The sequence below is a fragment of the Haliotis rufescens genome, unplaced genomic scaffold (genome assembly GCF_023055435.1).
Source record: "Haliotis rufescens isolate VD_foot unplaced genomic scaffold, xgHalRufe1.0.p SCAF_21, whole genome shotgun sequence".
NCBI lineage: Eukaryota > Metazoa > Mollusca > Gastropoda > Lepetellida > Haliotidae > Haliotis > Haliotis rufescens.
In genome coordinates this window covers 11,786,057-11,799,008 of record NW_025963902.1, presented here as the reverse complement: position 1 = coordinate 11,799,008, position 12,952 = coordinate 11,786,057, and the positions used below count along the sequence as shown (strand labels likewise).

The window sequence follows — 12,952 nt, the reverse complement described above, 5'->3', positions numbered from 1 at the left end:
ATACAGACCCTGATATATATCCAATACAGCCCATGCAAGTCTTTAATGTTTAGCAAGTCTAGGTTACTGCTGCATATCAGAAAGTTTCTGGGCTCCTTTTCATTATATTTTTTAACTATAATTCAACAACTATGAATACCCAATGCCATTTAGAAAATGGTCAAATGTAACACAAAGTACACAGAGTATGTGATCGAGACTACCAGTTGTTGGACTTTCATTTTTGTGGAAGCCTCAGTGGCTTAGTGGGAAAGATGGCTGACTTTGTGTGCTGGCGATTAGGTGCCTCACTCTGGCAAGTGTGGGTTCGAATCCCGGACGGGACTCAACCCCAAAAAGTACGAGAATCTGTACTTTACTAAGAAAGTGTTATCCCATATATATTGAAGCCTCAGTTTCACTTCTTCCTGTCATGTGATCAGGTGTGAGCGCACAATCTCCATGCATTAGATGTACATGTGCTGTGTGATCCTCCATGTTGTCTGCCGATTGTCACAGTCTGTATGAAAGTATGTTGGAGCACCAATTTTTCTAAACCTCGTCACCTCGTCACTGGAAGCATCATTTCAACGTTATCAGTTTGTGATGCAAACAAAACTTTCAGCGTGAAACGTTTAAAGATATGACACTGACAATAATTTTTTTGTGTGTTTATGTGTTCTTGCATCTACAATGTGTTATATAAATTAACAACTGTTTTTTTCTGTAAAATACGTTCATTTAAGAGACAAGATGTCTGTCTAATGCTGTGATCTACTGTTCAAAGCAGCATTAAACAAAACTCACTATTGTATGGAGTGTGAAATTACAGAGGACATCAGACCTGAACACATGTGACCATTGTTAATGGCAGTTACCTAGTTGACATTTTAAAGAGTAATTGTATCATTGAATGCCGCAAAAACTCCCTGTTGTCATTGTCTGGTTTTTTTCACATGAAAGGAATTAAATGGCACTATCCTGAACATCAAGACTTGCTATTGTTGTTGTGGCAGCTGAAATTCATAGTCGAGTGAGCATAGTCATTGCACAGTTATTGCAAGTATTCACACAAGAGATAAGATACAAGGAGACATCATGCCAAAATGAGTCTATCTATAGTCTGTTCCAGATAAGACTCATCTTCATACACAGTGTTTGATATATACTCCGTGTCAGTATTGTGGCGTCATGCAGATAATAAGATATAAAAACGTCGCCTTTTCAACATCCGAGACAACAATAGAACTAACAGTTTTAGTCCACTAGTCCTTATAATGATAACCTATAGCAAAACCCTTAAAACAGGCAAATATCTACTTGTCCTTATGATACCTTAACTATTGGGCAGTTTGGCAAGGACTATAGGACAAGTGCCAATTTCTAACGCTGCAAGAATCCAGTTAGGTTGGATTCTACGTAATAAGCGACCAGGGCGCATTCAAAATTAGAAATAGGGGGCTCTTATTAGAATGGTATTTTGGTGGAAAAAAACAGAGTTGAAAGATAAATTTCGTGGTTTATGCTGACAGCCTGAAATGTTTATATACGACAGATATATTTTTCCAGAATTTAATTGCCCATAATTAAGGGTGCATCTAACACACGAGTGCGTATTATACACGAATTAATAAGTCTTGTGTACATTGATCAATCGGAAGGGGTGCTAATTGGGATTGTTCACAAGCCAATATATTAATAAATATCCCCGTGGGCGCTTATTACGTCGAATACAGTAAACCATTTTATACCCACATTAATTGTTACATGTCATGTTACCATTGGCTAAACCACTGGTTAACCCTGTTTTGGGTAGCTTTTTCCTTCACCTTCGATCTTGCATTTTTCATTGTTTTTAATAGTTATTGCCCATTTTTCCAGTCATCAATCATCAATCAGTGTGACATGGGCAGAAATATGTTCTTCAACTGTTAGTTACATTGTCAACATACTCAAACCTTATATAATTCACATAGTGGTATATGTTCATGTTTGAGATCCTTCACACCTAGGTGAATTAACAACACGTGTGGTCTGACGTTGATTAATGAATAATTTGCATACTTGTATATGCAAGAGGCTGACGTATGGTTCCTCAGTAGGAAGTGACAACTTGGAGACGATGGCTTGCGGTATATACAGTTTTCCTTTATACATGTAGATATATACATACAAAAGACACTATGTGCCAGGTCAGCACATAGTGGTAGTGGTTTTTGTCTAGGTGCCCCTGAGCACCCAGCCTAACCCTAGCTAGGCTAAGGGTAAGACCTTTCTTCTTTTCTCTCTCAATCTCTTACTTACTTACTTACATTGGAGATTTTACGTGCGCTTTCCAACTGAAGCGTATTTCGCACACGGGCCCGGCCGGACTATTTAATGTATTTCCAAAAGGGGGGAAAGAAGTTTGGGCAACCCAGGAGGGGAGTTTAGTGGTTGGTTATATAGAAATTTGGAAATTTTTAGAATCAATCTCTCAATCTCTATGGACCAAGGCTTATATAGCCAAGGTCACCTGACATTTAGTAAGTAATAAATATAAATATAAACAGTAATTCATCAGTGACATACTTGCACATCCTGTTCAGGATGGCAGACGGTCAATGTACACAAAAATGGGGATTAACAATTAGGATTAGCATCTTATAAATAACAGCAATTAAGTGTTTCAAGGCATATAGATGTCATGGCTCCAGGGTAATGAGCCTTTGCAATTAAATGTTCTTCAGACAATGGGTGTCGTAAATCAGTCGCTATGACAGATCCTTAAATTATGATGCTGAGTATATCTCGGATGTAACACGGATTTATGTAGGCCTGCTCGGAGGCTGATAGTCTCCCCAAGTCTGCAGCAAAAGTCAGAAAAAATTCTCACCTTGGAACTATGATTATGCCCATTCATCAATCATGTCAATATTGTTATGACCAATATTACGTCTTTGTAGAGTGAGTGAGTAAGTGAGTTGGGTTTAACGCCTCTTTTAACATTATTCCAGTTATATCACGGCGTGTCGGCTTAATGTGGGAGGAAAGCCTGTAGTGATGCAGGTCTCAGACGTTTACCACTGTCATGAAACCCACGAGCACCGGAAAGGTGCTGACAAACCTAGAAACATAATCAGGGCAAACCGCGATTTGAACCCACAATCATAGGTTTCTGACGTGCCAAAGGGACGCAACTCTGCACAGCGAATCGCGGCGCCTTAGATCACTGGGCCACCCGTGCCCCCGGCTTTGTAGAGGTGATGTGTATTCTACCCTTGAAGATCCGGGGTAGTATAGGTCTTCAGCAACCTATGCTTGTCATTAGAGGCAACTATGCTTGTCATAAGAGGCAACCTTGCTTGCCATAAGAGGCAACTATGCTTGCCATAAGAGGCAACTATGCTTGTCATAAGAGGCAGCTATGCTTGTCGTAAGAGGCAACTATGCTTGTCAAAAGAGGCAACTATGCTTGTCGTAAGAGGCAACTATGCTTGTCGTAAGAGGCAACTATGCTTGTCATAAGAGGCAACTATGCTTGCCATAAGAGGCAACTATGCTTGCCATAAGAGGCAACTATGCTTGTCATAAGAGGCAGCTATGCTTGTAAGAGGCAACTATGCTTGTCAAAAGAGGCAACTGTGCTTGTCGTAAGAGGCGACCAACGGGATCGGGTGGTCAGGCTCGCTGACTTGGTTGATGCATGTCATCGTATCCCATTTGCATGGATTGATGCTCGTGATGTCAACCACTGGATTATCTGGTCCCGATTCGATTATTTACAGACCGCTGTCAGAAAGCTGGAATATTGCCGAGTGCGGCGTTAAACATCAAACACTCACTCACACTGACTTGTATTTGACTGATAACAGGATAAATAAAATGGAGGAGGCATTATTATCTTGAATGCAATGTTGTATTTCCTTCGAATACTAAAAAAAATAAGGACTTAATTTTTTCTCTCTGAATTTTGCACCAAATAATGCCTGCCAAGGGCATTTAGTTTGGAATCCTAGATAAGCCCTGTATGAATGTGAGTTATGTGGCCCAGAGGTAAAGGGTTATGACACAAGGTCTAAATTAGGTCATGGAGATGCAGTTTCACTCGAGATGTGCTAAAAATAATTGAACATGTCGCTCAGAAAACAGTTGTAATAAGTGTTATTTTATTATTAATTTTGGGGCATGGGTGGTCAAGATGTCACAAATTGCTGTTGAGAGTTGCCTCCCTTAGTTTGTCAGGAACATAAGATTGTGGATCATATCTTGGTTATGCTTTTAGAATCTGCATCAATTCAGGCTTTATCTCCCGCATCAAGCCTTTCAAAATTCACACTTGCCTGCTAGCCCGAGTCTGCTAAATTGTGCTGAAGACAAGTAAAAATCCAATGATGGTCGTCCTCATTGACAAGTAGTATTTGAGGATTATTATTCTTTAATAATTTTCAATGCATCAACATTGCTATAAATTCTAACTGACCAGGTACAAACTGTGTGAAATAGTGAGTATGGTTTTACGCCGCTTGTAGCAATATTCCAGCAACATCACGGCAGGGAACACCAGAAATGGGCTTCACACATTGTACCCATGTCAGGAATCAAACCTGGGTCTTCGGCGTGACAAGCGAACACTTTGTCCACTTGGCTAACCCACAACCCCTAATCTGAAAAAACAGTCTTAAAAAACAATAGGGGTTAAATCAGAAGTGAGCTTCACACATTGTACCTATGTGGGGAATCAAACTCAGACCTTTGGCGAGACGAGCAAATGCTTTGACCACTAGGCTACCCCACGCCCCTCTCTGTGAGCATGTAAGGTGACCTTGATCATCACTGGTTCACCTTGCATAATACTTGGCACTGGGAGGTAGGGTAGCCTAGTGGTTGAGGCATACGCATGCATCATGGAAGGTCCGGGTTCGATTTCCCACATGCGTACAATGTGTGAAACAGCTATTTGAGTTGATTGTTGAAGGTGTAAAGAGGAAAGTGGTCAGAGAGGAGACGTTTGGTGGTTCAGCCCCCATGCAGGTCATTACAATAAAATGTTGAAAGATGGTACTTGTTGTTACCCTGCCTGGCGGTGGTTTGGTTGGTTCAATCCCCATGGTGGTTCAGCCCCCATGCTGGTCATAACAAAAAAATGTTGAAAGATGGTACTTGTTGTTACCCTGCCTGGTAGTAGTTCAATCCCTTTTAGGGCAAGCATGAGTTGCTGAAGACCTATTCCATCCCAGATCTTCAGGGGTTGGGGGTACAATGTGTGAAGCCCATTTCTGATGTCCCCCACTGTGATGTTGCTGGGATATTGATAAAAGCGGTGTACAACATTACTCACTCACTCAATGAGCAAGGCAGCTTTAACAACATGTCAGTCTGAGGATGCTGATACCCTCTGATCAGGTGAATGAGCAGGATAAGTGGTTTTGTTGTGGAATCAACTTTTAGTTATTAACTGTTTGAAAGCTGTCACATTCTGATGGCAGATTATGATAATTTTAAAAATGCTTTAGCTATCAAAATTCTTTCTGTCTATTTAAAATTAATTGTTGGTGAACTTTAAATGATGAGCATTACATTCAGTCAGGATAAATGTCCCACGGTTCCACGTCATGGCAGATTCTTTACGTTTCCTATTCGCATCCATTATTATCCCCCGCCCAACAAAATTGGAATGGGCTCCGTCCGCCTGTACGTACGTCCGTCACATTTCGTTTCCAGAGCATAACTCATAAACCGTTCAATATGTTTTCATCAAACTTTGCAGGTCTGTCAAGTACATGCTGAACTGGTGCCTTTTGCTATTTAGAAAATTTAGAATTTTTTATTTTTTACGTTTCCATGGCAACAAGATGGGCTTAGGTTCTGTGAGGGTAGGGTTCGTTTCCGGAGTATAACTCTTAAACCGTTCAATATTTTTTCATGAAACTATGCAGGTTTGTCAGGTACATGCTGAACTGGTGCCTTTTGCTATTTAGAAATTTTAGAAAAAATTTTTTTTGCATTTCCATGGCAACAAGATGGACTTTGGTTCTGTGAGGGTAGGGTTCGTTTCCGGAGTATAACTCTTAACCGTTCAATATTTTTTCATGAAACAATGCAGGTTTGTCAGGTACATGCTGAACTGGTGCCTTTTGCTATTTAGAAATTTTAGAATTTTTTATTTTTTACGTTGCCATGGCAACAAGATGGACTTAGGTTCCAAACTCTTCTTTTTTTTACAATTTCCATGACAAGTTCCACCTCAGTTAAAAAAGGTTAGGGTTGGTTTAGATTTTATTATGTCATAAATTCTGCAACAGGGGCGGGGGATATAGCCACGTTAGTGGCAAACTCTTGTTAAAATTCATTGCTTGTCCTGGTGGGCAATGAAGTCACTATGTAGACACAATTTATGGATTTACTGCACTGTCAAGCAACGGTATGAGGATCTATACTGAAAAGTCGCCCTTACAGTTAATACAGAAGTTGTTATCCGTAGGTTGTGTCAACCTTGTCATCCGTCAACTTCTAAGTAATGCCCATCAAACAATTTCTTCAGTGGAGTGGTCACATAGTTTGAATTTAATGTTTAAAGGTAGAATGAAATTACTTGTGCTTTCAAAAGTTGCAGCAAACTTAAAATGTAACAAGCCAAAAAGAAAAATTGATATTGAAATTTCTTTATTGTTCAGCTTTTGATTTGTCTTGTTCGCTGGAATGGTTTCAAATAAGACATGGAGCTGTTGCTTCATCCATCCCAAACGGCATCTTTGCTGATTGAAGTGTTGTAAAATCACTTGCAGTCTTTATGTTTATTCATTCTTCTTTAAAGTAAGTGAGTTGGGTTTTACGACGCTTTTAACAGTATTCCAGTTATATCACGGCGTGTCAGCTTAATGTTGGAAGAAAGCCCGAAGTGATGCAGGTCTGAGACGTTCACCACTTTTATGAAACCCACGAGCACGGGTATGGTGCTGACAAACCTAGAAACATAATCGGGGTGAACAGGGATTCGAACCCATAATCATAGGTTTCTGGCGTGTCCAAGGGACGCAACTCTGCACAGTGAATAGCGGCTCCTCAGACGACTGGGCCACCCGTGCCCCCTCTTCTTTAAAATGTGTGGAGACAACACTTTTCTTTTGTTGTTCTGACAATCATAACCTTAAACTTAAGTGATATACGCATGTGTACTTGGTTCATAGTTCTATAAGCTATTTTCTTGATTTATGTAAAATGACACTTGAAAAATGTTTGATCCAAGAATACTGGTGACAGATTTTTAGTAATTTTGGTTTAAATGAAAGACCTATAAAAAGGCTACATATATATTAGTAATCGCAAATGATCATATTTAATCTTCACTTGGGGGGGAAAAAAGCAAGTTGGATTTAATACTGCTTTTAACAGTACGTTTCAGTTATCTCATTTGTAAGGGAAGGTTGGGTAGCCTGTGGTTAAAGCGTTTTGTCACGCTGAAGACCCGGGTTCGATTCCTGACATGGGTTCAACATGTGAAGCCCATTTCTGGTGTCCCCTGCTGTGATATTGCTGGAATATTGCTAAAAGCAGTGTAAAACCACACTTACTCACTCATTCACACACTCTCACTCACACACTCACTCACTCACTCATTCACACACTCACTCACTCACTCATTCTCACTCACTCACTCACTCACTCACTCACTCACTCACTCACTCACTCACTCACTCACTCACTCACTCACTCACTCACTCACTCACTCACTCACTCACTCACTCACTCACTCACTCACTCACTCATTCACTCACTCACTTATGTGAGCTTGTAGTGGAGCACAGCTTGTGAGACAGGTTTGGAGCATGAATTGCATCATACCCGGAAGTCGTGAATGGATGCTCATAATATCAATCACTGGTTTGTCTAGTACAGAATTGATTTACAGGTAACCATCATGTTGATGGAATATTGATGAGTTCTGCATTAAAACAACAAAACAAAAAGCAATACAATTAATATTTTTGTGATAAAAACAAGACTGAGAAAGGCCAGTCAGTTTAGGATATTAGCAATAACAATATTACACTAAATAGTTGAAAATATTTAAATTCCAAGAACTTGTTAATCTTGTACATTGTATTGTTATTGTTTCTGATGAAGAGTTATTTGTAAAAATTAAAAAAACCCATAAAAATGCTGACGTCAAAAATCCCCTCAAATTTATCCTAAGGAAGCTTAACATAATTTTTAGTTAAAAAATGCAGCGAGGCATTGTGTATTTGTTTCACGTGTTAGCTGATTTTTTTCTCGCCTTGTAAACAGTAGTGTATTTACTATTTGTTCACACAAAGACGTGAGGGAATGCAGGGTCGTAAATAGCACCGTGACCCGGTTCTGACAACGCCATTCAGATGATGATATGTGAGGGGCTGTCATATTCAGACTGAACTGAACCTAGCTTCAGCCGTTCTGTTTTTGTAGTTAATGAAGACAAACGTTATTCCGTGTTTGTTTGTTTGTTTGTTGTAGTGGGAGTTATTGTTGTCTTGGTAATAAAAGATGATTGACGGCATGTTTGTGTCTGAGGGATGTCAGTTTCACAAATCAAATCATTTAGTCATCAATTTCAGATTAGATGTGAGCAATCATGGTTTGGATATTTTTTTAAAAAAAATTTGTGACATGTTTTAGCTTCAAGTTTGTTTTTTATAAGTGTCAATAATCAGGACCTCAAGGGCACGTACCCTTTTTGCATATATGTCATGTCATGTCATGTGACAGTAATGAATGAATGTCACATTTAGTCGTGTTTTCTATCACAGATAGGACTTTTTTCAGCTTCTAAATGTTTGGAAAACATTAATCAGAAGTTACAAATATAAGTTTTCTGTGAAAGGTGTAATCAATTACTTGTTATTAATCTTTTATTTGATTCAAATATATTGTTTTTTAAAGTTTAACTTGGACAGCTTTTTGGATATTGATAACTTTTAGCTGAACTAATTGATTTAAATTGACGTAATTAAATATGCACCATCAGAGAAGCATGTGCTTAAAATGTCCTTTGTGTAAATACATACATTATAGGTGTTTTTGAAACATCAAGGGAAACACGATGCTTAATCGAACTTGCATCATTGTTTACAAATATGAATGTATTACGTGTTACTGATGCAATTATTCATTTCTCCTCCATGGTATGATTTACTTGAGACAAGCAAAGGTTCACGGATATTTCATGATAATTCTATTTCATCATCTAACTTTCCAGAAATTTGTGAGAAGTGGGAGAATTAACAATCAAGTTAATTGGAAATATGTATTTTTACAATATAGAAAATCTACAATAGATACAGAACTATTAGAATTTCGTTTCAAATTCCTACACATAATTATATACACTAAAAAGGAATTGTTAACGATGAACTTGGTTAACAGCAACCTATGTTGGGTTTGCAATTTAGACAGTGAAAACATTGCTCACGTATATCAGAATGTTCTTATGTTAAAGAATTTAATGGGACGAATTTAATTCTTTCATAAATATTATTTTCGGTCATGTTATTACAAACCCCACTTCTTATTGAATCAGTTATTGATATTAGCAAAAAGACACATTTATGTAACACAGACACAATGATACACAGACATATTGGGCTAGATTTGGCCCAAATTGATATTATGAATTATACAAATATTTTGTTTTGATACGGCCCCTCCAGGAACCAGCTGGTATTAATTGCAATTAAATCTTTCATCTGTATATTTCACATGATGGTGTGACACTTTGTTGAAATTGATAAACAGAGAGATGTATTGGTTTCCTGGATTTCATAGATAGGCCGAAACAAACTGCAGCTGTTTCTGAATATACTGTTTGTTTCCATCTGTCTGTATAGTCATTGTTCGGTCACCTATCGTTTATTGGTCAATATTATTTTTTATTCAGTCTGTCACTTCTCTTTCTGTGTTTGATTCTACCAATCATGTTTCTGTTTTGGTCTTGGTCTAACGCCTATTTTCCTATCTTTGATTTTAACAATCATATTGCTGTCGATGTGTGGTCTATGGCCTAGATTTCTATCTTTGATTAAGCCTATTGGCTTTCTTCCTGGTTTTGATTTTAGGAGTCATATTGCTGTCTTTGGCTCGGTCTATCGCCTAGCTTTCTATCTTTTGTCTATCATGTTTCCTGTCATCTTCACTCGTTCAATCTTCCATTATCTATTTTTCTCTCTATCATGCAATTTTTCACCTTCGATTCCTTCATTCTTCATTCTTTCCATCTTTATTTCACTGAATTAAATGTTTTCATTCAATTTTTTGTTTTGTTTGTTGTTTTAATGCCGCACTCAGCAATATTCCAGCTATATGACGGCGGTCTGTAAATAATCGAGTCTGGACCTGACAATCTGGTGATTGACGTCATGAGCATTGATCCACGCAATTGGGATCGATGACATGTATCAACCAAGTCAGGGAGCCTGACCACCCGATCCTGATAGTCGCCTCTTACAACATGTACAGTCGCCTTTTACAGCAAGCATGTGTTGCTGAAGACCTATTCTACCCCAGAGCTTCACGGGTCACTTAGCATAGTACACTGTCAAGAAAATTTCTGAAAAAATAATTAGTATGTTCAAAACTGGGATATTCTTAATTTCCTAAATATTGAGGTATTTTAACATTACATTCAGTGCAATAAGGTTAAACCAGCTGTAGAGCCTCTTCCTCTTTATTGGGCCTGTCATCAGTGATATACAGTTACCTCTACAGATCCATAATATTAGTTATGGCTATATTAATATGAATTGGGAAATGTTTAATTCCAATATGGGATTTTTTAATAACATTTGTTGCAGACTTAGGGCTGAATATCAGCCTCTGAGCAGGTCTAGCTAAGCCTCAGCTGCCATGATGTTTTCTATAATAATAATAATAATAATTAATAGGCCATTTATATTGCGCATATTTCCACACCACTCTGGGCCATGCTCAAAGCCCTATTATTACCCCGGTCACGGGATCAGTGTGCACTCAAGAATCATTCTCAGCTCCCTGGGGAGTATACAACCAAAGCTGCCTGTTAGGTGCTGGAAGGTTAACAACCATATTGCCATCTCATCCTACCGGGTACCCATTTACTGCTGGGTGAACAGAGGCACAGTTCGAACAAAGTCACTTACCCAAGGAGACGCCACATGTGCTTCAGTGTGGGGCAGGACCAAAGCCCTAGAAACTCTCAGGAGCCAAGCTGGTGATCCAGGGACTCTCCACCTGCTTGTGACAATACCTGTGTCACCTGAGTCTTTGGGGGAGTCTGTCTCACAGTCCCTGACCCATAATCTTCTGTCCAGGCCTTTTTGTAACTCAAAAGCGCTAAATGAAGCAAGTCTAGATTTTCCCTAGGTTGAAGGGCTCCCATCTCCCCGGGCTCCTTTTAAATTTAAGTGGAGTTATTTGTTTCTATCAGAATCATATATTTTTCAGAGACTGAGTGTCAGTCTATCTGTGGAGATTCTGGGTTAGAATTGATCCCCAGTGCACGAATTGATCTGGTGGCCAGGCTTAAAGATTTTGAGGGGTGGTCGGGTAGCCTAGTGGTTAAAGCGTTCGCTCGTCACGCCGAAGACCCAGGTTCGATGCCCGACATGGGTACAATGTGTGAAGCCCATTTCTGGTGACCCCCGCCGTGATATTGCTGGAATATTGCTAAAAGCGGCGTAAAACCATACTCACTCACTCACTTTAAGATTTTGTATATTCTTGTCATCATTTCCCAATGTGAGTCATTCCTCATAATATCAGTCACTTGATTGTCTGATCTAGACTTGCTTATTTAAAGGCTGCCATCAGATAGCTGGAATATTGCTGAGTGCAGCATTAAACAACAACAACAAACTGTTTCACCACACTTGCCGACTATTCCAGAATGACTCATTCACCTCATGTGATCTATTACAAAGCAGGAAACCATTTTTCTGTCCCCATAACTGTCACATCGTAACAAATGCTGTTATGTAGAGCAGTTCGACTGCCTGTTGTGTTGTGGCTGATTAAAACGAACATGCACGTCAACCCTGTGGCATTTTATAAATATAAAACTTATCTTCAGTGCCAGTCTCATCAGTGTCAATATCACCCCACTATTGACGGTGACGACACATGTCCGAAGTGGCAACAGCTGTTTTGCCCCACGGTGGCCCTAGGTATAGTTATTGATTATACCATGTCTATTGTGAATATCCTACGTGTGTTGTCTATAGGGTGCAGCGCAGGGAAATGCATTCAGAGAGACTTGTTGGATTCTGTCATGAAGTAAGTGTCTCATGGCCGGTATTTGTGTCTATCACTTAAAAAATGAAATTGACGATCATCACGGTTGATGGATGTGTAGATTGATGTGTGTTTCGAGGAAATAGGACAGATTGTGATTGGAATACCAGAAGTTGCCAAGTGATCAATGGATGGATCGTTCTTTTGAATTTGTGGTGTATATTGCAATGAAATTGACAAGATTGTATTTCAGGTTTGGATAAGTGTGGTTTAATTTGGGAGCTGTGATATTTGTGTACGTTACAGAAGCCTACAGGTTGTGTTGTGGTGTGCTGGTCTGGTTGTGTGTTATTGTAACAGTTTGTTGAAATATGCAACGTAACTGACAGGTGGGATATATACGACGTATTCAACGCCTTTGTCTGATGAAATGGATTACTGTCGCGGAACCAGGTACAGAAAGTCTGGGTTTCAATGTTGAAAGGATGGTTTGAGGAAAACTTGTCAATTTCAAAGTTGTCACCTTTCAATCATTTGATTGACAGGATTGTGACAGGATCATCATATCATATTGACATTCAGGAAAATATTTCAATTTGGAGGAACAAGGTCAGGGAATTCTGATGTTAATTTCATTATGTTGCTGAGAAAATAATGAAAACCATCCAATGATGAAATGAACAACAAAAGCAATGACATCAACAGTGCCTAAATCATGGAATCCTTGAATATAAGAATTAGATTCACGACA

The 12,952-nt window shown here is 39.0% G+C and overlaps 1 protein-coding gene across 11 annotated transcripts in view; it reads left to right on the top strand.

Annotated features, from left to right (window-relative positions):
* Window positions 1-12,952, top strand: part of LOC124145761 (RIMS-binding protein 2-like) — a 322,306-nt gene that overhangs the window by 53,175 nt on the left and 256,179 nt on the right. The window lies entirely within an intron of this gene.